The sequence below is a fragment of the Trachemys scripta genome, chromosome 8 (assembly GCF_013100865.1).
Source record: "Trachemys scripta elegans isolate TJP31775 chromosome 8, CAS_Tse_1.0, whole genome shotgun sequence".
Classification (NCBI taxonomy): Eukaryota; Metazoa; Chordata; order Testudines; family Emydidae; genus Trachemys; species Trachemys scripta.
The window spans coordinates 57,976,227-58,003,614 of record NC_048305.1 but is presented as its reverse complement, the minus strand read 5'-3'; the positions used below and the strand labels follow the sequence as shown (position 1 = coordinate 58,003,614).

At 46.1% G+C, this 27,388-nt stretch overlaps 2 pseudogenes; one reads left to right on the top strand and one right to left on the bottom strand.

The window, feature by feature from the left end:
• Positions 1-8,458: 8,458 nt before the first annotated feature.
• LOC117882087 lies at positions 8,459-9,448 on the bottom strand (annotated as a pseudogene).
• Positions 9,449-16,187: 6,739 nt separating this feature from the next.
• Positions 16,188-27,388, top strand: part of LOC117882086 — a 68,688-nt pseudogene continuing 57,487 nt past the window's right edge.

Sequence of the window (27,388 nt, the reverse complement as noted above, 5' to 3'; positions counted from 1 at the left end):
CCCTCTACCACCCCAACCTGCTTCCATTTAAAGCTGTCCCACACTTCTAGGGGCACCTGGGCCACCAGGCAGTATCTACTATCCCTCTGGATATACTCCAGGGCCATCCGTGCACCTGGAATTATCCAGTGCGGTTTTATCAGCCACCTCTGGACGAGCAAGCAGGCTGAAGCCATATCCACCAAGCCCCTATGGCGTTTCCTCCCCCTTCCACCCTCCCACTGGGATGGCAGACAGCCTCTGCCTCCTTGTCCACCCTCCAGCATTAGTCCAGCCACAAAATTCAGCCGACCCACATTCCATATCTGGAAGTCCCTCTTTTTATGTCCAGGCTTCCCACGCTGCCAGCAAACAATAACACCTGCTCTACTGGGAGCTCCTTGGGGTTCATCCTTCCACTTGGGGCCTTTCCCAGGGAGGGGTTCCTTCAGCTTCTTCCCCAACTCTGTCTTTATAGGGTCAGCCCTCCCTTCGGGGGAAAATCTGCCACTGCATACTCCTCGGTCAGCTTGACTGCTGCATCGACCATACTTGGCTGATGTAACCTAACCCAGACTCTGATATTCAAGGGGAGGCTCTGTAGCAATTGTTGTAGGACAAAGACATCCATTATCTCCCCTACCATTTGCATCTCGGGCCTCAGCCAATGGGTGGCCCAGTCTATAAGGCTCTGGGCAAATGCCCAGGGCCACACAGCCCCCATCCATTGGGCTGATGGGAACTTTTAGCAGTATTTCTCTGCCGACAGGCCTGCCCAGTCTAGGATGGCCACCTTCACCGTCTCATAATTCCAAGCCTGTTCCTCACTGAAGGCAATGTAGGCCACTTGAGCATCTCCCACCAGGTAGGGAGCCAACCATAGGGCCCAGGTTGCCCTATCCCATCCAGCACCTATGGCTACATGCTCAAACCTACCAAAAAAGACATCTGGCTCATCTGCCAGGATCATTTTACAGAGTCCCAAGCCTGGTGGTGAGGTGCCATCCCCTACTGCAGGACTCACCATTCATTGCAGGAGTTGCTGCTGCACACTGGCCTGCTCTCTTACAAAGTCCTGTAGGCTTCTCTGCTGGTCTGCTTACTAGGTTAGCAAGGCCAGTCTCTCAGCCTGGTGGGACTGCTGGAAGCCTTGCAGCGCCTTCTGCATCTGCTCCTGATGTTTGATGAGCCATTGCAGGGTCTCGTCCATCTCTGGGCTGCCAACCATGTCTGTTGGCTCAGAATACCAGACAAGCCCCCACATGTAACAGGGTGCAGGTGGGCACCCCTCTATGTTTGGCCACTTCTGCACCCACAATCCAGCCAGAGACCTCTGCTTTGGTGCAATAACGCATGCTCTTTATTTACAGTACAAGTTCCCACCATTCTCTCAGGGACTGAGAGCGTCTGCAGCCAGCAGGAGAGAGCAGCCTCTAACTCCCTAGTGCCTCCCTTTCCTCTCCTAGTGGCTTCCTTCCTACCAGCCTTTATGTAGCCCTGGCTAACGAGGTCAGAAGCTGTTCCCCATTTACCACTTAGGCCTGGGCTTACTCATCCAGCTCCAATAACCCTTTTCTGATTGGAGCTGTCCTGATAGAGGTTTGGCTCAGGCTTTTCTAGCCAGCACTCTGTCACATCCGGCAGCTCCTTTGTCTCCATCCAAGAGGTCTTCAGCGAGACCTCTCCAGGCTGCTGATCTTCTACCAGGACCTCCCCTGAAAACTGTTCTCAGCGACTAGGTCCGTGGCGGCCACCGTGAGGGCAGATCTCCTCATGGAGCCCCTACTACACAACCCCCAGCTACGTGTGCAGGTGGCGGAGTCCCCCTCAGTGTGCCAGAGGTTGGTCCTGGCAGAAGTCACCAGAATTGGAGACCTCCTGTACTACGACCGGGAGACTGGCTGGACCCCCTGACGCTCGCTTGGCGCATGGGGCTCTCCAGGCCTTGTACTCCCCGGCACGTACTCCAGGAGGTCAGGGCCGCTTTACCACCCGCTGCTCGAGTCTACCTCGATGGGATTCTGTGAGAGGGCATGCCCAGTCCACCCTCCACCCTGGACCCTCCGGACCTTTTCATCAGGCCCTTCCCCATGGACCCAACCAGCCTCCCCATCGTCCCTTCACCATGAGCCAGCTGCACGATTTGCAGCCGGTTCGTTTCCAGACCGTGCCAAGGAAACATCTATACACGCTCGTGCTCCACACCCTCCACTTCCTCACCATCGCGTCCCACCCCGACACAAAGTAGTGGGACCTCCTGCCACCTTTGAAGGGTGCTTAGCCCCGGTGGGCCAGCCTATATTCCACCCTAGTCCCGAATCCCACCAGAGATATCAGTTGGCAGCTCCTTCATGGAACCGTGAGCACGGGCGTGTACTTGGTGCGGTTCACCCCCGTCCCGGACACCTGCCCCTTCTGTGGCATGAGGGAAGACCGTGGCGCATGTTTACATGGAGTGCACCAGGTTGCAGGCCCTATTCCGGCTCCTTTCGGATATCTGTTTATGGTTTTGGTTGCACTTTTCCCCCTCACCTTCTTCTCTATGCACTCCCCATCCGTGGCTCCACAAAGTCACAAGACCTCCTGGTCAACCTCCTCCTAGCTCTGGCTAAAATGGCTATCTATATAACCAGGGAGAGGAGGTTGGCCGATGGGGGTCTCCTGTGACGCCGAGGCCTGAGCAGGGGGCGGGGCTTGGCTGATCAAGGGGCCCATAAAAGCGGCCGCCCAGCCAGGCAGCGGTACAGCTGCGAGCAGCGGCAGCCAACAGGGGAGTTTGAGAGGGAGTTCTCATTGGAGGAGAAGGTACCTGTATTTGCATCTGTCCTGGGTGTTCCTGGGTGTTCTTGTGTGTTTGTTTGTTTTGGTTTGTAGGGGCCGGCAGGGGCTGGGTGCTGGGACGGACGCCGAGGCCTGAGCAGGGGGCGGGGCTTGGCTGATCAAGGGGCCCATAAAAGCGGCCGCCCAGCCAGGCAGCGGTACAGCTGCGAGCAGCGGCAGCCAACAGGGGAGTTTGAGAGGGAGTTTGCAGGGGGAGGCAGGAGGGCGGGGCGTGTCGTGTGCTCCGTGGCCCCAGGTGCTGTGGGCAGAAACTGCAGCAGCCATGAGCCAAGCAGCAGCAGCAGACAGAATGCAGATGGCTGCATGTGGAAGCTGTGGTATGTATATAGTCCTAGCAGGAGACCCGGAACAAAGGTATGTGTGTATGAAGTGTCGCCTTATAGTGTTACTGGAGGAAAAAATTAAGGGGCTGGAGATGCAGGTAGAGACCCTGGTGGAGTTTAGGCGGGGGTTTGAGCAGCTGATGGAGGATGGGCAAGGCGGGGCTGAAGAGGAAGGCTCTAGGGTGCAGGAGGAGGCAGTAGTAGATGACAGCGAGAGGGGAATGGAAGGAGGAGATCCAGGGAAGTGGAGGCATGTGACTGTGAGAAGTAGGCCAAGGAAAAGGAGGGCCAGTGAGGGGGGAATAGAACTCAGGAATAGGTTTGAGTGTTTGGAGAACGAGGTAGAGGGGCAGCAGGTGATGACTGAAGGTGGGAGGGTGAGGAAGAAGAGAAGAGCGGCTAGTCCGAGAGAGAGGGGGGAGGAGTTGATGGAGACAGCACCAATTATGGGCCACCAGAGGATACAGGAAGGCATAAGGGGGAGCATAAGGGAAGATAGGAGCAGACACAGGTCAGGACTAGAGGGATCGGAGACTAGATTACTAGATCGCACTGTTGCCAGGCGACGGCAGGTGTATGTAATTGGAGACTCTTTACTGAGGAGATTGGACAGGCCTGTGACCAGGGCGGACCCGGAGAACAGAAGGGTGTGCTGTCTACCGGGTGCAAAGATACGCGATGTGGACCTGCGGTTGAAAAGGATCCTGAAAGGAGCAGGTAAGAACCCCTTGATAATCCTTCATGTGGGAACGAATGACACGGCTAGGTTCTCGTTAGAGAGAATCAAGGGAGATTATGCCAGGCTGGGGAAGACTCTCAAGGAGATAGAGGCTCAGGTTATCTTTAGTGGGATTCTGCCTGTTCCGAGGGAAGGGCACCAAAGGGCTGATAGGATTGCGAGGATAAATAGTTGGCTAAGGGAGTGGTGCTATAAGGAGGGCTTTGGGATGTATGGCCACTGGGAGGCTTTCGGGGACAGACACCTGTTCTCGCGGGATGGGCTTCACCTGAGTAGGGAAGGAAATAGACTTCTGGGAGGGAGGCTGGCTCATCTTATCAAAAGAGCTTTAAACTAGGAAGTTTGGGGAGATGGTTGGGAGATGCACAGTTAATCTCCACGCCAGTTTCCGGTATTGAAAAGCTGAGTGTAATAAGAGGAGACATAGCCGGGGAAATGAGATTGGACATAGGAGGGACAGGGGGGACGAACACAAAGAGGAGCGCAACATACAGTGCTAGTAATGGGAGACAGGCTAAACGACATATATTAGGCTGTTTGTACACCAATGCGAGAAGCCTAGGTAATAAAATGGAGGAATTGTAGCTCTTGGTCCGAGAATTGAAACCGGATATCGTAGGAATAACTGAAACATGGTGGAATGGCAGTCACGACTGGAACACAGGTATGGAGGGGTATGCGCTGTTTAGGAAAGACCGGGATAAAGGTAAAGGGGGGGGGGGGGTGGCATTGTATGTCAATAGTGAAATAAGCTGTAAAGAAATAATAGTGGATGGAATAGATAATACAGAGTCCGTCTGGGCAATACTCAAGCTGGGTAAAAGTACTACTAGAGCCTCTCCGGGGATAGTGCTTGGGGTGTGCTATAGACCGCCGGGATCGACCCAGGATATGGATAAGGAATTGTTTAATGTATTAAGGGAGGTAAATACTAATAGAAACTGTGTAATTATGGGGGACTTTAACTTCCCGGATATAGATTGGGGAACAAACGCTAGTAGCAATAATAGGGCTCAGATGTTCCTAGATGTGCTTGCGGATCAATTCCTTTATCAAGTGGTAGCTGAGCCGACGAGGGGGGAGGCCATTTTAGATTTGATTCTGGTAAGTAGTGAGGACCTTGTTGAGGAAGTGGTAGTGGGGGACAACTTGGGCTCCAGTGATCATGAGCTAATTCGCTTTAAACTAAATGGAAAGAGTACCAGAATTAAGTCAAAGACTAGGGTTTATAATTTTAAAAAGGCCAATTTTAACAAATTAAGGGGACTGGTAAGGGAAGTGGATTGGGCAAACGTATTAAGGGACCTAAAGGCAGAAGAAGCCTGGGATTACTTTAAGTTAAAGATGCAAGAGCTGTCAGAGGCCTGTATCCCCAAAAAGGGAAAAAGATTACTAAGCAAGAGACTTAGACCGAGCTGGATGAGCGACCGGCTGAAAGGGGCGATTAGGAAAAAACAGAAAGCGTACAAAGAGTGGAAGAGGGGAGGGATCAGTAAGGAAACTTACCTTAGCGAAGTCAGAGAATGTAGAGATAGAGTGAGAAAGGCCAAAGGCCGGGAAGAGTTGGACTTAGCGAGGGGAATTAAAAGTAATAGTAAGAGGTTTTACAGCCATATAAATAGGAAGAAAGCAAAGAAAGAAGAAGTGGGACCGCTGAAGACTATAGCCGGAGAGGAGATTAAAGATAATCTAGGCATGGCGCAATATCTCAATGAATATTTTGCATCGGTGTTTAATGAGGCCAATGAAGGTATTAGGGATACTAGCACCGTTACAGAGGGGCATACGGGATGGGGGATTACCGCATCCGAGGTAGAAACAAAACTAGAACGCCTTAATGGGACTAAGTCGGGTGGACCAGACGATCTTCATCCGAGAATATTGAAGGAATTGGCGCGGGAAACAGCAGGCCCATTAGCGACTATATTTAATGAATCTGTAAACTCGGGGGTAGTCCCGTTAGACTGGAGAATAGCCAATGTGGTTCCTATTTTCAAGAAAGGGAAAAAAAGTGACCCGGGTAACTATAGGCCTGTTAGTTTAACATCAGTAGTGTGCAAGGTGCTGGAGAAGATTCTGAAAGAGAAACTAGTTGAGGACCTTGAGGTTAATGGCAAATGCGATAAATTACAGCATGGTTTTACGAAGGGCAGATCGTGCCAAACGAATCTGATCTCCTTCTTTGAGAAAGTAACGGACTTATTAGATAAGGGAAATGCGGTGGACCTAATTTACCTGGATTTCAGTAAAGCATTTGATACAGTACCCCATGAGGAACTATTGGTTAAAATGAAAAACATGGGGATCGATATGAAAATCCAGAGGTGGATAGGGAATTGGTTAATGGGGAGAATGCAGCGGGTCGTATTAAAGGGTGAATTGTCGGGTTGGAGGGAGGTTACTAGTGGAGTGCCTCAAGGTTCGGTTTTGGGACCCATCTTATTTAATCTATTTATAACTGACCTCGGGACAGATTGCAAGAGTGGGCTGATAAAGTTTGCGGATGATACGAAGGTGGGAGGAGTTGCAAACTCGGAGGAGGATAGGGATACTCTGCAGGGAGACTTGAATGAGCTTGTGAATTGGAGTATTAGAAATAGGATGAAATTTAATAGTAAAAAGTGTAAGGTTATGCACTTGGGGACGAATAATAACAATTTTAGTTACAAGATGGGGACGCATTGGTTAGAAGTAACGGAAGAGGAGAAGGACCTAGGGGTCCTTGTGGACCGCAGGATGACTATGAGTCGGCAATGTGACGTGGCGGTGAAAAAAGCCAATGCGGTCTTGGGATGTATTAGGCGAGGTATATCTAGTAGAGATAGGGAGGTCCTGCTTCCGTTGTATAAGGCACTGGTGAGACCTCATTTGGAGTACTGTGTGCAGTTCTGGTCTCCAATGTTTAAAAAAGATGAACTCAAACTGGAACGGGTGCAGAGAAGGGCGACTAAGATGATCAGAGGAATGGAAAACCTGTCGTATGAAAAGAGATTAGAGGAGCTTGGGTTGTTTAGTCTGACAAAGCGAAGGCTGAGGGGGGATATGATTGCTATCTTTAAATATATCAGAGGGGTTAATACAAGGGAGGGAGAGGAATTATTCCAGTTTAGTACTAATGTGGACACGAGAACGAATGGATACAAACTGGCCGGGGGGAAGTTTAGGCTAGAAATTAGACGAAGGTTTCTGACCGTCAGAGGGGTGAAATATTGGAACGGCCTTCCGAGGGAAACGGTGGGGGCGACGGACCTGTCTGGTTTTAAGATTAAGTTGGATAAGTTTATGGAGGGAATGGTTTAATGATAAAACATAGTAGTCAAGGAAAACCAAGCAATGGTACATGAACAACATAATGGCCAACAAGGGTCAGGCTAGAGACTCTTGCCTATATGCTCGGGGTATTACTGATCGCCATATTTGGGGTCGGGAAGGAATTTTCCTCCAGGGTAGATTGGCCGAGCCTCTGGAGGTTTTTCGCCTTCCTCCGCAGCATGGGGCAGGGATCACTAGCAGGAGGGTCTCAGCCGATTGAAGTCACTAAAACACAGGACTGGGGACTTCAACGGTAGAGTACAGGGAAGGGTCTTGCGGCCTGCGGCATGCAGGGGGTCAGACCAGATGATCATAATGGTCCCTTCTGACCTTAATGTCTATGAGTCTATGACTGTAGGGCCTATTTCCAATCCTCCATCCGCTCATGCATCCGGGCAGAGTTCCTCTGGGCGGTGTCTGCTGGCTCCCTTGATGCCTTTAAGGAGAAGTGGGTGCTGTCCGGGGTTCTCTGCTCGGTGTCCCCATCAGGTTCCCTTCGTTTGACCCTTTGACCTCACTCCCGTCCCTGTTATCTCATTAGTTGTCCCCCGGAATCATTTGGTTTTCAGTCCTGTGGATCTTCCCCTTAGGCTGGGGGAGGTCCTTTAGTAGCACTTCCTGGCTACCAATAGGAGCACCCTGTCACGTGGCTCTTAACTTCATGGAGGACAATGCTGAACTCATATAAAGACATGGTATTATGGCAGCCTCCTCAGGCCACTGTAGGGCCACACCGCTACCTGGAACCTTCACGCTGCTGCTGTTTTGTTGTGTTTTTTTGACCATAGATTGTTCAGTATCTATTAATGCATAACATATGCAACAAAACTGATCTGCAATTTCTTGCATAAACATTCAGGCTGAGGCAAAACACTTTGCAATACAGTCCTTTTCTGTACAAAATTTTAGGCAAAACTACACATTTACTCTATGAAATTCAGCCCTTCCAACATTTGAAACCCCAGGATTTTCTTTGCTGAAAATTGTCACATCAGAACTCAGTAATTGCTTCCCTCACCCATTCACGTCATATGAAATCAAGACAGGAGAGTAGTCTGTGCTGAAATAAGCTGAAGAAGAGGTTCCAATAATTTGAGCATGACAACAGTGGTTTAATACATTTGGAACAGTGGAATATTGTGAGTATCTTATGTGCATATCCTATAGCTTCATTTATTAGTGCACTGGTTCCCATCCCTAAAGTCATTGCACAGCAAATTTAAATGGAATGAGAGAGCAAGCTTTATAGTCTCACACATTAAATTTAGGCTCTGGCTGATTTCTTCTCTGGCAGTTCTTTCTTAGGATCCTATTTCAACTTGTAATCTGTCAAGGCAACGTTGATTTCATCTTTTGCCAGCATAGAGCAGAGTAGTTTAACTGGAGAACTGCAGAGTTCTTTAGCAATATCAAAATTTCTGATAGTCAAGTCTTTACCAACAGTTTTTCCTTTAATCCACTCCATGGCCAGTGAGCTTGAGGCAGTTGTCTATCCACAGCCAAATGTTTTGAATCTTGTATCAAATTTTTTTCCATTTTTGTCCACTTCAGCCTGTAGTTTCATCACATCTCCCCAGGCAGGAGCACCCACTTATCAAGTACCAAAGATTCTTACCAGTCTTATCAAGGGAGCCCATATTTCTAGGATTCCCCTAGAGATCCACTACTTCCTCATGATACCCCATTGTAGAACCTGCCAGCTCTAGAGGTGCCAACCCACTCCAGTGCTCAGCGCCACCATCTTGTTTCGGAGGAGCCAGTGTGCTGTTTTGCAGCCTCACCCTTCACCCGCCTCTCCTTCACCCGGTCTCCAGCATACCCCCTACACCAGGACTGTGAGGGGGGTCCTTAGGAGGCAGCTTTATGGCTATCTTCTACAGTGACTGCCAGGGAGATCTTCCTACACCTGGATACAGGGCTTTCAGGACCCCTTTACATTGCTCTGACCCTTTTCCTTGGCATATGGGGACAGGATCAGAGTCTTACCCAGTCTACCTGTCCTATAGATCTTAGGGTAATGAGTTTACAGGTGGCGAAAGTTTACAGGCCTAAGAGACACAAAGAGTCTTCAGATAAACTTTCAAACTTGTGCGTCCTTATCCAAACCTGAACTCCTTTTGAGGTTAAGTCATGATTATTCACCATGGACCTATCCAAAGCCTACTAAAGTCAATGTAAAGACTCCCTCTGACTTCAATGGGCTTTGTATCAGGCCCTGTACAATTAAATCCAACATGACATCAATTACAAGCATAGCCATGGAGAGCAAACCTTTCTGTCTTCATTTGTCTTTCCCTAATGTTATCTGTTCCATATTGCAATACTTCAGGTCATTGATCCCCATTCTGTAGGCTTCAATGGAATGTGTGATATAGCATCTCGCAGTGAATTGGTTCCTCTTGATTAAAAAAAAAAAAAGTTAACACTTTTTAAATGTCTGGTAGTTTTACCTTTATTACTTGTTTGGTTCAAACCCTGGTACAAGCACATTGAAGTGATATTTTTTGTCTTAGCTGGCCTACACAGTAAGTTATTTGTATGTTCAGGATACAAAAATCAAAAGAAAAAAATGTAGTCCTTTCACTGTAGCTATTTAAAACACCCCCAAGCAGAGAGTTAAATAATGATCTGACCATATATGATGGATGTTACATTAGTATAGAAATCTGAGTTTCAGCTATAGTCCTACTCTCTATCATTTTTTAAAAACTCCCTGTGGCAATCTCTTTGAAAGTGGCTGACAAGTTTTTGTTCTTTATAGATCTCATATTAGCACAGAATTAGACAACTATGAGCCTGTGTCTGCCACTCTTACCCTGAGTTGGTATGAGTACAACATGAGTACACTTTCCCACCTCCAACCCCTCATGAAAAATGTCTGCTTTCTACAGAGGATTTTACCTTCTCACCAACAAACATCAAACTCAGAAAATAAAAAGTTTAACCAGAAATTGAAAACAATTTCACTCAAATTTTTCAATCAAAAGTTAAGGAAAAAAATATTCTGAATAGCTCTAAAACATTAACGATTATGAAGTGCTCAGATGCTAGCTTGATTATCACTTCAAAAGTTTTTTTTCTCTTAATTAATTGGCCTCTCAGAGTTGGTAAGACAACTCCCACCTGTTTATGCTCTCTGTATGTGTGTATATAGATCTCCTCATTATATGTTCCATTCTATATGCATCCGAAGAAGTGGGCTGTAGTCCACGAAAGCTTATGCTCTAATAAATTTGTTAGTCTCTAAGGTGCCACAAGTACTCCTGTTCTTCTTTTTGCGGATACAGACTAACACGGCTGTTACTCTGAAACTTGTCAGATGTAATGGTGGAGACAGAGGGGGGTTCATAGAAGTACTTAGATAGGGGTGTGTGTGTGTGTGTGTGTGTGTATATATATACACACACCTATGATACAGTACATGCGCCCTGTTCTACTTTTGCTTGGGCAATGGCTGCATTCGGTTATGTTCCTCTCCTATATCAGTGGTAGAGTAGATTTAGGGCTCTGGAATCAAGAAAGCCAACTTCCGGCATGTTTTCAAACAGGCTTTCTGGTATGCACCTCTGGGTATAACCAGTCAGAATTTGACCCATTGAGTATAATACAGTAGTTTTCTGTACCTTTATATTTGGTAATGGGTTTCACACTTCAGATGTATCCGAAACAAAGTGGAAAGGCTGGTTTCTTTCTACTATATTCCTTCCCCCCGCCCCATAGCTGTTTGGGTTACCTGGGAAACAGCTGCAAAATGAAATTGAATTGGTTGTCAGATTGACAGCAGTAGGTAGAATTTTTAAGACACAAGATGCACAAAAAGGGAATACATGTCAATGAAATTATTGTAATATTTTATTTGAAATATGAAACAAACGGTACTCAATCTTAGGTAGGCTATACTTTTGAAAAGTTTCCAGCCAATTGATCCTGTTGTAGTAGCATGTTAATTTTTGTTGAATTGGGGAAACAGTTTCAATTGCTTTAGAGTTGTTGTTTTTTAAAAGAAGAGATTTAGGTTGAGCATATTGTATAAATACATTTTTACCATTGTCAAAAATAAACTTCAGTACATAAAAGCTGTTGCTGTTTTATCATCTCCTGCAGTGTATGTATTTGTTCATATATAAATGCATTTGGCTTGCATTTGTAAAGTAAATGAAAGAAAGAAAGAAAGCTTCCAGTTACTTAACAAAAAGGGTACAAGTGCTAGATACCATTAGCATTTTTCTAAAAGAATCTATATTCCTACAATAGAAGCTAACAGCAAAGATGCACAGACTAAAGCAACTAACAACACACTCCTGAAGCCCAGTGGTAAAAATGAGATGTCTGAGTAGAACTTTTTATTAAAGGAATAAAAAAATAAAACTTGAAGAAAATACTCAAAACAACTTGGGGAAAATGTTTTAAACTCCACTGATTCTGGGTTTTTGTTTTTGTATTTATTTTTGTTCACCTGAAAGTATCTTTTGTGACCTTTCTAAGGTAAAATTGAGTACCCAAGTCTCATTGAAATTCTAGGGGATTCTCTGGTTATGATATGCAATATGAGTCAAAGAATTTCTTCAGTGATCTTGTTTTCTATACAGTTAATGATAGTTAATATTTAGCTTCTCCCAAAGAAGACATTACTCAAGCATTCTGGTGTCATCTTGACAATACCAAATACGTATATACAGAACACATTTCCAAAAGCTGGCTGTAAAGTAATTGACAGAAATTACTATGCCCTCTGGAAATATTCAGAATGACAGGTGATGATCATTTCCCCATACATGTTTAAAACATGAACAATGCAATGAAAGCTATTAATATGAACTTACCACTACTAATACAGGAGATAGAATGTGAGTTCAGAATGTTTATCTGATTTATATTCTTTATAGTAATACTCTGGTTTCTCTTCAAATCATATAATTTTTTCCCTGGGATTTGCAATCATCCATGCAGGGGCGGGGGGAATCATCTTATTCAAGATGAGCCACACAGTGTGGTTTGACTCTCCTGTTTTGATGTATTACTTCTATTGATCCTTCCTGATGTAGAGAAGGGCAGAGCTGGGGGTTGACTATTTCAGAACAGTCTACCAAGAAAGCAGTTGTTTTTTTGCTCATCAAGAGTAGAGTGGGGTGGGAGAAAGCACATTTTAGCCTCAGAGAATCCAAAGCAGTAACTCCCCTTCTGCATAAAGTAGCTATTTTTCCAAGCTTTCAAACGGGTGTGCTTTCATTTATTTAATATGAAGGAATCTTAATATATACCTTGTGACTGAAGCCAGTGAATCAAAAAACAGAATCAAAAATACCATCAACCAATCTCACCCTCACCACATTTTTATACAACAAAAAGCAGAATAAGTTGGAGCTTGAAAATTCACCATTATATCCTCTCTCCCATCTGATTCGTCCATGGTCTATGTTCATTTCTAATGATAAGGCCAAGTTACAAAGTTTGAATCAGATCGAAAGTCTCCCAAAGTTCAGGAGTGTTTGATTTAGGGGCAGTGGTTCAAGCCATGATGCAGAACAGTTAACTGAGAAGTTTGGATCCTGATCTGAACTTCCTCAATATGTGGTGGCATTGAGATTCAGGGGGTTGGTTCATGTCCATCACTAGCTGTTACATGTCATAGCTGAAGAGCTAAAAGGACTTTACTAGGTGATTGTATCAGAAAGTGATGGCCATGACAGAAATTGTCAATTTCTGACTATTTATTCAATCACATTCTCATTCCCTCTCTGCAACAGTCGCCTGTCTGCTTTATTTACTGAATTCATACACCTAATATTTATAGTAAAAGATGGTTACTCACCTTTGTAACTGTTGTTCTTCGAGATGTGTTGCTCATATCCATCCCAATTAGGTGTGCGCGCGCCGCGTGCACGATCGTCGGAAGATTTTTACCCTAGCAACTCTCGGTGGGTTGGCTGAGGCGCCCCCTGGAATGGTGCCCTTATGGGGCTGGATATATGCCCCTGCCGACCCACCGCCCCCTCAGTTCCTTCTTGCCGGCTACTCCAACAGTGGGGAAGGAGGGTGGGTTTGGAATGGATATGAGCAACACATCTCGAAGAACAACAGTTACAAAGGTGAGTAACCATCTTTTCTTCTTCGAGTGCTTGCTCATATTGATTCCAATTAGGTGACTTACAAGCCTTACCTAGGCAGTGGGGTCGGAGTTAGATGTCGCAGAGTGAAGGACCGCTGAACCAAATGCTGCATCATCCCTGGACTGCTGCACTATGGCATAGTGGGAAGCGAAGGTATGCACAGATGACCAAGTTGCTGTCCTGCAGATCTCCTATATAGGCACATGAGCCAGAAAGGCGGAGGATGAAGCTTGAGCCCGAGTGGAATGGGCAGTGAGTCGTGTAGCTGGGACACCAGCCAAGTCATAACATGCACGGATGCATGAGGTAATCCAAGACGAGATTCGCTGCGAAGAGACCAGGAGGCCTTTCATCCAGTCTGCCACTGCTACGAACAGTCGGGACGTCTTTCTGAACGGCTTCGTTCGTTCAATGTAAAAGGCAAGAGCCCTGCGGACATCTAGGGAATGTAGCTATTGTTCCCGTCGCGAAGCGTGTGACTTCGGGAAGAAGACCGGGAGGAAGATGTCTTGGTTGACATGGAAGGCAGACACCACCTTAGGGAGGAAGGCGGGGTGTAGTCGCAGCTGTACCTTGTCCTTATGGAACACTGTATACGGTGGGTCCAATGTGAGGGCCCAAAGTTCCGAGTCTTGCCGATGTGATAGCGATGAGGAAAGCTGTTTTCCAGGACAGGTACAGAAGTGAGCAGGTGGCCATCGGTTCGAAAGGGGCACCCATGAGTCTAAATAGGACTAGGTTGAGGTCAAACATAGGGGCCGGATGACGAATTTGCGGGTACAGGCATTCCAAACCCTTGAGGAACCTGCTGACCATGGGACTGGAGAAGACCGAGCGCCCGTTCTCACCCAGGTGGAAGGCTGAAATCGCTGCTAGGTGTACTCTGATAGATGAGACAGCTAGGCCTTGCTGTTTCAGGGACCACAGATAGTCTAGGATGGTAGTTACTGGCACCTCCAGAGGGATAGTATTACTCAGAGCACACCAGCGGGGAGAAGCGCTTCCATTTGGCCAGGTATGTGGACCTAGTGGAGGGCTTTCTGCTCCCCAAAAGCACTTGCTGCACGGAACTGGAGCAACGCCATTCAGATTGAGTCAGCAATGCAGCATCCACGCTGTGAGGTGGAGGAACTGCAGGTCCGAATGACATAACCTGCCGTATTCCTGAGCGATCAGGTCTGGCCACAATGGTAGAGGAATTGGTTCAGTCACCGACAGATCGAGGAATGTGGTGTACCGGTGTTGTCTGGGCCACGCTGGAGCGATCAAGATTAAGCGGGCCTTGTCTCTGCGTAACTTCAGAAGGACCTTGTGGACCAATGGAAATGGAGGGAAGGCATAGAGCAGGTGGTCTTCCCACGGCATCAGGAAGGCGTCCGACAGGGAGCCCGGGGAGCAACCCTGGAGAGAACAGAACATCTGGCACTTCCGATTCTCGTGAGAGGCGAAAAGGTCTATGTGAGGAAATCCCCACCTCCAGAAAACAGAATGGATAATGTCCAGACGTAACAACCACTCGTGAGCCAGGCAGGACCTGCTGAGGCGATCTGCCAAGGTGTTCTGGACTCCTGGGAGAAACGACGCCACCAGGTCGATTGAGTGGGCTATACAAAATTCCCAGAGATGTAAGGCTTCCTGACAGAGAAGGGTCGACTGCGCTCTGCCTTGCTTGTTGATGTAAAACATAGCCGTTGCATTGTCTGTAAAGATCATGACAACAGCCCTGCAGATGTTCGCGAAATACCTGACATGCCAGTCGAACTGCTCTCAGCTCTCTGATGTTGATGTGCAGGGTTATTTCTTGCACAGACCAAAGACCTTGAGTGCGAAGGTCCGCAAGGTGAGCACCCCAGCCAAGAGATGATGCGTCCGTGGTGAGGACTAGAGAGGGCTGTGGGGCATGGAATGGCATTTCCCCGCAAACAAGGCTGGGGTTTAGCCACCAACCCAGAGAGAATAAGATCTCCGTCGGTATCGTGAGAACTGTGTCGAAACTGTCCCGGCCTGGACGGTACACTGACGAGAGTCAGGTCTGAAACGGGCGGAGGCATAGTCTGGCATGTCTGGTCATGAAGGTGCACGAGGGCATGTGGACGACTGAGGCACGTGCGTGCTGTCGAGGTCGGGAAGCTTTGGAGGCCGTGGATAATGGTCATCATGGACTGGAAGCGGGTCTGCGGTAGGCACGCCCTGGCAAGATTCAAGTCCAGGACTGCCCCAATGAAGTCTATTCTTTGGGTTGGCTCCAAAGTGGACTTTTCGCCGTTGAGCAGCAGGCCCAGTTGCCTGAAGCAGTTCATGACGAACCAAACATGAGACCTGTAGCTTGGACCGACCCCGAATGAGCCAGTCGTCGAGGTACGGAAACACTTGGATTTGATGTTTGCGGAGCCAGGCCGCTATGACAGCCATACACTTTGTGAAGACCCTTGGTGCTGTGGACAGGCCGAAGGGAAGGACGGTAAATTGGAAATGCTGCTGGTTGACCACAAAGCGAAGGAATCACCTGTGTGGCGGGTAAATTGCTATGTGGAAGTACGCGTCCTTCATGTCGAGGGTGGCGTACCAGTCTCCAGGATCCAGGGAAGGGATAATGGTCCCCAGGGAAATCATGCGGAACTTCAACTTTACCATGAATTTGTTGAGTCCGCGCAGGTCCAGGATGGGCCGTAGTCCCCCCTTTGCCTTGCGAATTAGAAAGTAATGGGAGTAAAACCCCTGCCCCTCAAATCCTTTGGGATCTCTTCCACTGCTCCGATAGACAGGAGTGCCTGTACCTCCTATAAGAGGAGTTGCTCGTGAGAGTGGTCCCTGAAGAGAGACGGGGAGGGTGGGTGGGAAGGGGGGGGTGAAATAAACTGGAGATGCTATCCAGTTTCCACCATGCGTAGGACCCAGCGGTCCGACATTATGCAGGACCACGCAGGGATGAAAGAGGAGAGGCAGTTGGAGAAAGGTAGGGAAGGATCCTGGGAGGAGACTGGTGCTCCGTCCTCGAGCGCAGCTTCAAAAGTTTTGTCTGGGCCCCACTGATGGTCTAGGGGGCCCTTGATTCTGGCCTGCTTGCGGACCAGATTGTTGCCGCCTATTGCCATGACCACGCCTTCTTGAGAAGTCCTGTCGTGGTCGAGGGTTAGGGTAAGTGCACTGTGGCTGGGGTCAGAAGGGCCTGCATTGTGTTACCGGGGTATGCATGCCCAAAGAGTGCATGGTGGCCCGGCTATCCTTCAGACTTTGCAGTCTGGGATCAGTTTTATCTGAAAAGAGCCCTTGGCCCTCAAAAGGTATGTCCTGAATAGTTTGCTGCAGTTCTGGTGGAAGGCCAGACATTTGCAGCCAGGAGATGCGTTGCATAGCTACTTCCGAGGCTAGAGTTCTAGCTGCCAAGTCAGCTGCATCTAAAGACACCTGCAGGGATGTCCTTGCCACCTTCTTGCCCTCTTCAAGCAAGGCCCCAAACTCATCCCTGGACTCCTGGGGAACCAACTCCTTGAATTTCCCCATTGAGTTCCAGGTGTTATAGTTATAACGACTCAGGAGAGCCTGCTGATTAGCTACCCTGAGCTATAGGCCACCAGTTGAGTAGACTTTACGCCCGAAGAGATCCAGGCGCCTAGCGTCCTTGGACTTAGGGGCGGGGGCTTGTTGGCCATGCCTCTCCGTCTCGTTTACGGACTGTACAACGAGGGAGCAAGGTTGGGGGTGCACATACAAGTACTCATAATCTTTAGAGGGCACCATGTATTTCCTTTCCACCCCTCTGGATGTTGGAGGGATGGACGCTGGGGACTGCCAGATAGTGTTGGCATTAGACTGAATGGTCTTGATGAAGGGCAAAGCTACCCGCATGGGGGCATCAGCCAACAAGACGTCCACCACCGGGTCCTCAACTTCCGCTACCTCCTCCACCTGCAGATTCATATTCTGTGCCGCCCTACGAAGTAGGTCCTGGTGAGCATGAAGATCTATAGGTGGAGGGCCGGAGTAGGACGTGCCTGCCACTGCCTCGTCAGGCGAGGATGAGGAGGACAATCCCTGGACTAGTGGGTCCTGAGGAAGGTCAGGTTGAGGAGGGTCCAATTGCCCTAGGTCTACATCCGTAGGGGCATCAGCCTGTTGAGGCGGTAGGGTGGTTGTCTCAGAGGGTATTGGGGGAGAACAGCTAACAGTTGCCTCAGGCACCCGAGGCTCCGAATGAGCCGAGCGAGAAGCTCCTGAGGGGCCACCTTGGGCTTGGTGGTATGCCCAGGGGGTCCAGAAGGACCATTGTGGGGGACCCTGGTCGGGATCCTGGCCTTCATCCGGTCCCTGGCTAGCGACATCCGCATCCTGGCCATGGACCTCATAGGCACTCGCCACTTAGGATGACGCCGAATTCTGACGAGAAGTCCAAGGCTGTGCCGAATGCACTTGTTGCGTCGAAGCGTCGCGGTCTACTGGTCCGCGCCTGGGAACTGGGGACCAGTGCCGGTGTCCGAGCGGTACCACAATAGGGATCAGGACCGACAGTCATAATGGTGCCGGGAGGTTGATCTAGATCTAGACGAGGACCAATGGTGGAGGCAGTGCCGTGACCGGCTGCGCGACGAGCGGTGCCGGGATTGGTGCCGGGAGGTGGGTCAGTACCGATCGTACCGGGAATGAGACCTTCGGGAGGTGGAACGGTGCCGCGAGTACGACCGGCGCCGAGATGGAGATCGGTGCCAGGACTGAGAGCGGCGCCTCGACCAGGACCATCTGCAGGACCGAGACTGTGACCGAGACCGGGATTGAGAGCGGTGCCGAGTTGTTTCACCCTGCGATGGAGGTCGCATGAAGGTGAGCTTCCCTATGGATGGGACAGTCCGCACCGGCGGTGCCGGAGGGTGAAATGGTCCAGGTTCACTCAGAGCTATCAAGTCGCGAGCAGTGGAGAAGGTATCTGGAGTGGACAGTAGGCCCAGCTCAACCATGGTGTGCACTGGGGAGCTCATCTGCACCGGACTCAACAGCGCTTGGGGCACTCGAATCAACGGTGCCAGAGTTGGCACCTTCATATGGTCCAGCATGGACCATTGCTCCACTGAGGCCACAGACGGTACTTGCAACTGCGAAGGAGCAGCAGGTGGTTTGTGCTGCTTCTTGGGCCGTGGGGACAGCGAGCGGTGCCGTGTCTGTATCGGTGCTGGAGACGTCCGGTGCCGAGGGACCTTGCTGGTGCTGGGTCGCTCTGGTGCCGGAGGCACGCTTCGGACCGACGGTGCCTAGTCTGCGCGCGGTGCTGAGGGCACTGGACTAAGTGCTGCCTCCATCAGGAGCTGTTTTAGACGGAAGTCCCCCTCCTTTTTTGTCCGAGGCTTGAAAGCCTTGCAAATGCGGCACTTATCAGGCTGATGAGATTCCCCTAGGCACTTCAAACAGGAGTCGTGGGGATCTCCAATAGGCATCGGCTTGAGACTGGCCGAGCAAGGTTTGTAACCCGGAGACTTGGGCGTGAGCCCTGGTATCGGGGGAAGGAATGGGGATAAACCCCGTTTCCTCAACTTATATATACTATATACACTATATCTCCAAAAACTGATAAACTACACTAAAGAACTATCTATACTACAACGAGTAAGCTAGGGATGTGGAGGTCAGCTATGCCGCTCCCACAGTTCCAATGACTGTCACGGACGGTAAGAGGGAACTGAGGAGGCGCTGGGTCGGCAGGGGCATATATCCGGCGCCATAAGGGCGCCACTCCAGGGGGCGCCTCAGCCGACCCACCGACAGTTGCTAGGGTAAAAATCTTCCGACGATTGTGCATGCAGCGCGCGCACACCTAATTGGAATCGATATGAGCAAGCACTCGAAGAAGAATAGCAATTTTCAATAGCGTCTAATCTTTATTTACACAGACCACATTGTACAATCTTAGAATGCCAGGTCCTGTAGGGTTGTTAACAAATTACATCATTTTGTAAAGAGGAACAACAGAATAAACCGAAGTCTTAACTACAGAAGTATTCTCTTCCTTAGAGATTGATTCCTCATGCTTGGATCCTTATCTGTGTTCTACTACCTACGTGTAAATGTACAGCTCATGGGCCCAACATTCTTGGCAATGGTTCTGATGCCAGTGGCAGATTATATAGTTTGAAATTATTTTAAGCAATGTTCACTAAGCAATGTTTATACCTGCATACTATCAAGCAATTGCAAAAAGCTCTTTATCAAAGGCTGGTGAGCATTCTATTCCACACTGATTGTGAAACTGTGCCATTAGTATCTCAGCTTTTCTCCAGTGAACAGAAAAGGTCTGTACAAGAAAGAATTCAAAGGATATACCCTTCACAGTTAGACTATGAAATGGTGAGTATCTGAAAGAGTTCTGTGTAAATCACCCGCACTACAAGAGGAGTATCTATGGGACCATGGGTTCATATCCCATTCTACTACCAGAATATGCAAGCATGGAAATAACACAGTCTTACCTTCTGATTAACACCAAGATTTTCTTATCAGATGAAGAGCTTACATACAGGAGACAGTCATCCAGCAAGCACAGGAGTTGAATTTTTGTGTGTGTGTGTGTGTGTTGAAAAGCAAAAGACAGGTTGCCTGATACACCACTCCCTTATTCCAATATAGCTCCAGTGACTTCAGTGAGCTACATCACTGTAAAACCTTTGTAACAGAGTAAAGGATCAGGTCCAGGATCTAAAAGTGCTATGAGTAGTTCCTTTCTCTCTCTTTTATGTTACTGGCAAGATATCACTGGACTGTTCTCTCTCCTAAATGTTAGTACCTGTAGCATCCACTCCTAGTAAATCTTCCATTGCTAGAAATGCTTCCCCCTCCCCCGCTTTAAAATTATCATCCTTCATGTGCACTATCAGCCAGGTGGATTCTCAAAAGATCTCAGCTTCCATTTCAGCACCAAAATAAGTGACCAGATTTTCAATAGATTTAAGGATATTGGATGCTGAACTCCTTTGAAAAATCTGGCTGTTAAGTGTCACAATGGGAGCTGCTGAATGCGGAGTTATTTGGGGAAAAATGGTCCTTATTAAAGTTTACTAAATAAAAGGTGAATTCTTTTGAAATTTTGGCCCCAGTTGTAGATGCTAAGCATTTGAAAACCTGGCCTTTTGAAACCAAATTGTCACATATATAATTTACATCTAAAATCCCCAGTCCAACAGCTAATATATCATACTTATCTATAAAAGATACGGAAAAATCCAAGGTGTTCCTAACTATCATGCAAGTGAAATAGGTCATATCATTAGTGGATTTCCAAACTGTTTAGGCAGTTTACTTTTTGTCATTAGGGTGTTAACTATGAACCAGAAATCATGCTTTGTAATTGCCTGTAGAGCTCAAGTATCTATGGATGGGAAAGATTTAACTGATTCAGAAGCAATCCATAAAATAGGAGATATGAAGTATACAAATAGATCATTGGTTTCAGAGTAGCAGACGTATTAGTCTGTATCCGCCAAAAGAACAGGAGTACTTGTGGCACCTTAGAGACTAACACATTTATTTGAGCATAAGCTTTCGTGGGCTACAGCCTACTTCATCGGATGCATAGAATGGAACATATAGTAAGGATATATATATATATATATATATAGTGTGTATATATATATATATATATATATATACACACACATACATACACACACACACACACACACACACACACAGAGAACATGCGAAGGTGGGAGTTGTTCTACCAACTCTACGAGGCTAATTAATTAAGATGAGCAATTACCAACAGGAGAAAAAAAAACAAAAAACTTTCGTAGTGATAATCAAGATGACCCATTTCAGACAGTTTGACAAGAAGGTGTGAGGATACTTAACATGGGGAAATAGATTCAATGTGTGTAATAGCTCAGCCATTCCCAGTCTCTATTCAAGCCTAAATTGATGGTATCTAGTTTGCATATTAATTCAAGTTTTTTTTCCTCCTGCTGATAATTGCTCAGCTTAATTAATTAGCCTCTTAGAGTTGGTAGGGCAACTCCCACCTTTTCATGTTCTCTGTGTGTGTATATATATCTCCTCACTATATGTTCCATTCTATGCATCCGATGAAGTAGGCTGTAGCCCACAAAAGCTTATGCTCAAATACATTTGTTAGTCTCTAAGGTGCCATAAGTACTCCTGTTTTTTATATAGATCATTGCTGTCTAGGGAATCGTGAAGTAAAGTGCTGCCAATAGAAAACTTTACAGGGTTGGAGGGAAGTTTTTCTTTCTTTCTGAATTAACTGATGTAGGTCCCTTTGAATTACAGGTTCTCATAGCTAGCAGGAATTCCAGCTTGGAAAGGTTGTTCATATCTTGAGGATGCATTGCTAAATGGAGGTTTCTTTGTAAAAGGATTGCTATGGGGGAGGGAGGAAGGCATGTATAGAACTCTTTTGCAACAGGGCCCTAGCACTACTTCCTCACCAGTGGAAGCAGGAGGTATGATGATCCCCTGACTGACTGCTCTTGTGAGATCTCATTGCTAAGTTTGTAAGCTCCTGGCATTCAGATAGGCATCCAAACTTTTGAGGACATCTCCAGGCGTGGCAAGTGTTATGCAAATCACATGACACATGCATCTGTTTCCTTTAGCCCTGATATTGCACATCCCCACCAGAATCTTGCAGGCATCAGGGATACAGTGAAGTGATGGGCTTTCCCCTGTAAATTGTCCACTAGACAGCCAGGAAGCCAACTGCCTCTCCTCTCCGCAATGGAGCCATTGTGGGGAAGAAGAGAGAGAGAGAGAGAGAGAGAGAGCGCGCGCAATATAGAAATTTTGGGAGTGAGGCAGGGGACTCTATGGAAGAAAACCTCTAAACTTGGGAGAAAAATTTTGGGTACAGCCAGGTGTAAAGGTGAGATGGATGAAAGACAACACTAAGACAAGTTGAAGAGGAATTACAGTCAGGGAGGAAGATTTTTGGCCAATTCTGGGAGGGCCAATACAGAGGAAGAGCTGAAGGGTCCCTATGTACATCAGAGTTAGGCACAAGAAAGTGTTTGTGTGTGAAAGAGGATTCCTGTGAAAGGAAATAGACCAGCTGGGGATTGCTGGAGGGCATGCCCCCAGCTGACCACTTGATCACTCACATCCATGAAGAGTTTCACAATGGGAAGTACACTGTTCTTTGCAATTCTGTGCATCTAAGCCTGTGAGTTTTCCCTACAAATCTTGAGGTGGGAAAATTAACAGCTCCTGTGTTAAATTATCAGGAAACTGTGAGCAACATATGTGCAACAAGGGCCCTGTGCTTTGGGGTTCATTTTACCTCACTGGTCCAACAAAATTCAAGTTTGTTGATTTTTAAGCACGCTGCAAGGTCTGTCCATTCAGAGGCTTTTGCTTGGGGTAGGGTTTGGGATTCTTTTCTGGGATGAAGATTTAGAGCCCTTTCATTGATTGAGTCAGTTCTCTTTTATTTAATTAATCTATTCATAGCCTTAATACACACTTTTAGCATTTCATCAGCACATTTTATAAGTAAATCATTTACTTATTATATACTATGTTTCCTGCAAGAAAATCTTAAACTAAAGTCCTGAATATTCTCCAATTCAGCAAAGGTTGAAGCAAATACTGGAAGTAAAAAGCAGCCAAACCCTCAGCTAGAGGAAATGAATTACTTCAAAGCTAATCAGACAATAGAAGGCTGGGATTTATTTGAGAGATTGAGATTACAATAATTGATTGTACTAAAAATCAAGCCCCTTAAGTAAAGTTCACAAAAGGGTTTTCTTTAGTTTAAACTTTATAACGTTATCATTATATTGCAAACACTTGGTTTTATATATTCTGATCATTATAGAAATTCAAATTCTAAATATCTGCAGTGCCCTGAGCACTGACTTTGCATAACAAGAAAATAATAATAAAACAATTATACATATGCTGGAGTTCTTGCTCAGTTCACATTAGTCCATTTTATACATACCTCAGATTATCATGTTTTGCAGGATCATCATATGTCAGATTATTAAACTGCAGATAATGCACTCATAGTTCAACCTCCTTTTAAAAACATTTAAATCTATTTGAAAATAGCAGACACACATCTAAAAATTCTGACATGTCTCCATGCCTCAAACTCTTCTAGAAAAGATACTGGAATTCTTGGGAATTTAGTACAATAGTATCAAAGACCTGGTCTCAGTTCCCAGCTTTTCCATAGAGTTCCTTCTACTTATACCTTTAAAAACCGATGTCCTCTGTGATCATGGGCAAGTTACTTGGGCCAGATTTTTCAATGGTTATCACTTGAGACCCCCACCCCCTTGGGTCTGATTTAAAGAACTCTAGATCACCTATTTGGTGATACGTGATTAGTGTGGAAAATGCATATTGTGCTGTAAGACCTGATTCTGCCATCTTGGCTTTCAGAAGTACTGAGCACCTACTATTTCCCTTGATTCCAATNAGCATGTATACCACCATTATCAGTGTACGGTGTGTGCTTACTTGGTGATACGTGATTAGTGTGGAAAATGCATATTGTGCTGTAAGACCTGATTCTGCCATCTTGGCTTTCAGAAGTACTGAGCACCTACTATTTCCCTTGATTCCAATTAGAATCAAGGGAAATAGTAGGTGCTCAGTACTTCTGAAAGCCAAGATGGCAGAATCAGGTCTTACAGCACAATATGCATTTTCCACACTAATCACGTATCACCAAGTAAGCACACACCGTACACTGATAATGGTGGTATACATGCTTAGATATTGTATAGAGGTATGACATCCAGGAGTGCTAGTAAGAAACTGGTATTTTCTGACCCCAGTCACACAAAATGGTTCAAGTTTACAAAAGAGTACATCTTCTATTATATGTTTGCAGGCCTTTTTTGCTCACTTATAATATAAAAATAAAAATAAATCCCAAAATTAAAAATCAAAACATTTCATTCTGAAACTATCAAAATGGAATGCTTTAGCATTGTCAGAACATTTTCCTAATTTTCTTCTGAACAAAATTCCAGTGAAAATCAACTCAATCTTAAGTGTTTTAATTTAGATAGAAATTCATATTCCAACAGAAAACAGTTCCATAGAAATTTCTTCACCGAGCTCTAAATCCAATTTCCCAATACAGACCCAAATCCTGTTTTTTATTGATAAAATAAAATAGTTGAGTATATCATTTTAATAAATTAGTGCCTAATATTTAATGATATTTTAATTGCACTTTAGACAATCCTTTTCAGTGAACAAGCCATTTTTAAAGAAGTTTTTTTTAACTTAAATGTTACAAGTGTAAGGGCAAGGATTAAAGCTTTTAAGAACAGTCCTAATTAATGCATTAGGATTTGTGAACAATTTCTAGGTTTAAGGGGAAATACACATTGCAATAGAGAAATCAATACAGCATTTAAAATAAATTTCCTATTGCTGAACTTCAATGAAGCCTGATATTGATTCTGCATTATTTATATGAATTCTCTTATACATTAAAATATGAAACAAACAATGTACAGTAAAAAACCCAGAGAATAAGGATATTTGGTAGAACTTTTATGACCTAATTCCAGTAGTTGCACTGCAACAGTTGAACTACTTGAGCATTTAAAGTTAAGCATATGCTGTATTGGATTCTACACCAGTGTGTTGATTTGAGGCCAGATCCAGGAACCTTTGCTCATGCAAATAGCCCCATGACTCCCTGTGAAATAAATGGGCTGCTCATGTGAGTACAGAATGTGTATGTGTATGTGCACGTGAGCGTATGCGCAAAATTGGGCCCCTGTATTTTAGGATGGAGACAAAATGGATAAAACTATTTAAAGGAAGGCTCTAGGAGGATGAGATGTGTGACAGAATCCCCAGGGTGCAGACTGGGACTGTGGGACTGCTGTACCCCCTTAACTCTCTCCAGCCTGGGCTGTCTCTCACAATGCCTTGCTAGTGACCAGCAGCAAACCCCTCCAGGCGCTGTTATCACTCAGCACAACTGCATGTGGAGCTCCACACCCAGATAGACTGCATGAATGCTCCCAGAGCCACTCAGGAATCACACAGGGAAAGGCACCAGACAAATCCCCCCAGCTACCAGCCTTGCACCTCATGAATATACAGTCTTACACTGCTCAAGATGAGCAATGCAGATTCATTAATTGGTTCACCACTTCATCAATTGAAAGTGGATATACACCAGCCTTTGCAAGACCTGAACAGATTTACCACACACTTCAAGCAAGCTCACTGGTAAAGATAAACAGATAAACAATTTTATTGACTACAAATGATAGATTTTAAGTGATATTAAGCAATTGACTTTTTGCCTGAGTTAGTTACCAAAAAGAAAATATAAGCATGCAGTCTAAATTCTCAACCCTATTAAACTGGGCAATATCTAGAGTGAGCAGTTTTTCTCACCTCACTGGATATTGCAGTTCATAGTGCATCAATTTCATCCTTGTAATCTGGGCCAATCCCCTCAGTTGGAGTCTTCAGAGTGTCCTTGTTGCCTGAAGTGTAGGTGGGTGAAGGAGAAAAGCCCAGCATGTGGCCACTGTATCGGTTTTATATTCTCAGTCCTATGTGCCTGGGGAGCATAAGTCCAGGCATGTCTGGGGGCATTACTGAGTCTCCAGGCAAGGTCAAGCAATTCTCCTGGTGTGGCCTCATGCAGGTGAGTCACTGAATTGTAGCTCCCTTGCTGGACAATGGTTGTTGATGGGTTGTTTGACACCCCGCCTGGGTGTTGGTTACTTTCCTTGCTGCTGCCTCTTGGGAGCTAATATCTGGCTGATCCCCCAACTTACAGCATGTTTCAGTGACCATCATACAGCACAATTCTCATAACTTCATATGCATTAATGATATACATATATGTACAGAGAAATGGCTTTTAGCAGAGCATAACCTTTTCCCTGGTACATATAAAGCATGCCTTGTAAGGTAAGATCACAATTATATTAAAAAATGAGGAATATAGAGGTTACAAGACATTCCCCCAAGGTATAGTATGTCACAGGATGATTCAAGGAACTGGATGAAATGTTGATATCTCACCTCCATATAACCAAATCCAGTGCTGACTGTTTAGTAGTCTCAGTCCAGTTCTAAAGATACTTCTGGCACAAACTTGCTTATACCTCAGTGTCTCTGAGCTTGACAGGAATCAGACAGATAAATACTACTTAACTGTGGATCTATATGTAGAGAGTATAGAACTATACGTCATGAGTGACATTCAGACTCCACTGAAATCAACAGGAGCTTTGCTACTGATATCAGTGGGACCAGGACTTCAATCCCAAGGCTGTTAGGTTCTGTACTTGGCTCTCCATTCACTCACACACTGGCCTTGGACACATCACTTAGGAACAGATTTTAAAAGGTTTAGGCATCCACTCAATGTGCAGCGGCAGTCAAAAAGAATGTTGGGAATCATTAAGAAAGGGATAGATAAGACAGAAAAGATCATATTGCTTATGTAAATCCATGGTACGCTAACATCTTGAATACTGGATGCAGATGTGGTCACACCATCCCCCCAAAAATATATGTTGGAACTGGAAAAGGCTCAGAAAATGGCAACAAAAATGATTAGGGGTATGGAACAGCTTCCGTATGAGGAGAGACTAATAAGACTGGGACTTTTCAGGTTGGAAAAAGAGATGACTAAGGGGGAATATGATACAGGTCTATAAAATCATGACTGGTGTGGAGAAAGTAAATAAGGAAGTGTTATTTACTCATTCTCATCACACAAGAACTAGGGGTCACCAAATGAAATTAATAGGTAGCAGCTTTAAAACAAACAAAAGGAAGTATTTCTTCACACAGCGCACAGGGAACCCGTGAAACTCCTCGCCAGAGGATATTGTGAAGGTCAAGACTATAAGAGATCTCAAAAGGGAACTAGATAAATTCATGGAGGATAGGTCCAGGAATGGCGTCCCCAGCCTCTGTTTGCCAGAAGCTGGGAATGAGCAACATGGAATGGGTCACTTGACGATTACCCTTTGGGGCACCTGGCATTGGCCACTGTCAGAAGACAGGATACTAGGCTAGATAGGCTTTTGGTCTCACACAGTATGGCTGTTCTTATCTTCTTATGCTGCAATCAGTGTTTCAATGGC